Source organism: Gavialis gangeticus, unplaced genomic scaffold, assembly GCF_001723915.1.
Source record: "Gavialis gangeticus isolate Ggan-Ray unplaced genomic scaffold, GavGan_comp1, whole genome shotgun sequence".
Lineage (NCBI taxonomy): Eukaryota > Metazoa > Chordata > Crocodylia > Gavialidae > Gavialis > Gavialis gangeticus.
This window is the reverse complement of record NW_017729019.1, coordinates 6,894,933-6,897,147: the sequence shown is the minus strand read 5'-3', so window position 1 is coordinate 6,897,147 and position 2,215 is coordinate 6,894,933. Positions and strand designations below refer to the sequence as shown.

Genomic DNA, 2,215 nt, shown 5'->3' with positions numbered 1-2,215 from the left:
CGTGCGGGGGGACACGGGCCGTCCCCGCTCACCCTAGCGCCGCTGTATGGCCCCAGCTCGGCCCGCGGACCCCCGGCGGGCGCCGCTCCTCCATCTTAGGGGGCTCCGGGCCACCGCTTCCCCCGCGGCCAACATGGCCGCCGGCCACTTCCGGCGGGGAGTCCTCCCGCAGGCGCCCGGATCATAGAAGAGACCGGAAGGCAGGTCTAGAAAGGACTCGTCGGAAAGCAGGGTGGAGGAGGCGGAGCATCGAGACGGCGCCCGCAAAGGGACAGCGGAGCATCGAGAAGGCAGGGAGAGAGCGCCTCACTGCATGGAGGACTGTGCAGAAGGGCGGCGCGCAGCGGACTGCCTAGGGCCCCGGCGGGCGGTGTGTGGTATAGAGCCCGGATAGCTCAGTCGGTAGAGCATCAGACTTTTAATCTGAGGGTCCAGGGTTCAAGTCCCTGTTCGGGCGGCTCGTGCTTTTTCTCTTTTTTTCCCTTTGTATCATAACAATTTTCCTCTTTTCTATCATTATTTTTCCTCTCTCTCTATATACAATTTTTTTTTTGCATTTTTTCCTTTCGTCTTCTCCCCTCCTTTCGCCTTGCAGCGCACCCCGCCTGGCCCCCGCGCCCCCTGGCCCTGCACTCATATAAAAGACGGGTGCAGAAAGAAAAAAAAAGCTGCTGCTTTCAATTGCGCCGGGAAAAAGTAACCCGCCCGAACAGGGACTTGAACCCTGGACCCTCAGATTAAAAGTCTGATGCTCTACCGACTGAGCTATCCGGGCGCTCTGCATAGTGCTGTTGCTCCCAGGTTCATGGCTCTATGCACCCGCCCGGGGACATCCCTGCCTGGGGTTTCGTCTATAGGGGAGAGGCATTCGCAGCTGCTCCCTGTTTCTGCCCTGATCCTCCTCTGCCCTGGACTCTCCCTTCCTCGGTGTGGACAAGCCCCTGGTGCACCCCAGACTCTGCCCCCTGTCATGAAGGACCCTGGTCCTGCCCCTCCTTGCACCCCCTGGGCCCTTGCAGTGGGTTGAATGTCCAGGGCAGGAGGTAAAAGGACAGGTGCTGGGAAGCAAGCAAGAAACTGGTGTCTATTGGTGCATCTACACGTCTTTTATTTAATGCGCATTAAATTTAGTACCGCCTTTGGAAAATGCACATTTGTGTACCTTCACACACGTTAAGTAAAGATGTGTGTGCGTTTTTGAATGATGATTAATGCACATTAACCTATTTTAATACACATTAGCAAAAGCACATGGGGTATTTTTATGCAGGGATGTACCACAGCACTGGGCACTTTGAAAAGCCCCCGGTGCTGCGGCGCTTGCGGTTGTATCAGCAGTAAAATGTGTGTCAGTGCCCAGAAAATGGCAGCAGCGCGCTTTTGAACTAAAACGTATTAGAGGTGTTTTAGTTCAAAAGCACGCTGCTGCCATTTTCTCCACACCGACGCGCATTTTGCCACTTGTACAACTGGAAGCATCACAGCATGGTACACATCAGCTCACCCGCAGGGCAGACTCAATTAATCGAGTCTGGTCCGACGTGCCAGCAGCACAAAAAAGTACGTGTGTAAATGCCCGCGGTTTTTAAATGATGCTTTAAAATAGGGCACGTGTGCTTTAATGCCCATTAGCCTATGTGGGCAGACTTCTGCACTCCCCTATAAGCTAGGGGAGTGTGGGTCTGAGGCCCCTGCTATACATTACACATATTACGCAACTCACTGGGGGATCATGCAATAAATTCAGGGCTGCAAAGTAAGGCAGACCACACGTACAGTGTAATGATCACATAATAAAGAGGACTCTGCAGCTATAAAGAGAGCTGACCAGCCCTAAAGTGAGTGCTTGATGGTGTGTTACAACTCAACAGCAGGTTTCTATCGGCTTTCATCTGAAAGGGTAGCAGGGCCCTCAGGGGCCCCTGAGGATCAGGTGGGCTGGAACTTGTTGCTGGGGCGGGACCTGGGTCAGCACGGTGTTTTGACTATGAAAATGACAGCCTAGCAAGTGCTTGGCCTTAATGAACTGTTGCAAGGGAAATCCAGGCTCGCTTGCTTTGAATGGGCGTTGGTGATGCCGAGAAGCGCTTGGCCCTGTGCGGGGGACCTGGTCCTGTGGCCTGTCCCCAGCAGTAGCCAGCTCCACTTGCTTCAGAGGGGGGGCTGTGGGGGGGTGCAAGTGGGGGTGTGGGGGGATGGGGGTGTGGATGGGGGG

The 2,215-nt window shown here is 54.9% G+C and overlaps 1 protein-coding gene and 2 non-coding genes across 3 annotated transcripts in view; 1 reads left to right on the top strand and 2 right to left on the bottom strand.

Moving 5' to 3' along the window:
• The window catches only part of MDM4 (MDM4, p53 regulator), a 32,532-nt gene extending 32,371 nt beyond the window's left edge, over positions 1-161 (bottom strand). The window contains exon 1 of the mRNA XM_019513938.1: positions 33-161. The gene's annotated coding sequence lies outside the window, so the exon portion shown is untranslated. The remainder of the gene's footprint in view (positions 1-32) is intronic.
• A 223-nt stretch (positions 162-384) lies between these two features.
• Positions 385-457, top strand: TRNAK-UUU. The gene has a single exon. It is a non-coding gene; the product is annotated as a tRNA-Lys (tRNA).
• Positions 458-702: 245 nt separating this feature from the next.
• On the bottom strand, positions 703-775 carry TRNAK-UUU. Its single transcript has one exon. It is a non-coding gene; the product is annotated as a tRNA-Lys (tRNA).
• Between the last annotated feature and the right edge of the window lie 1,440 nt (positions 776-2,215).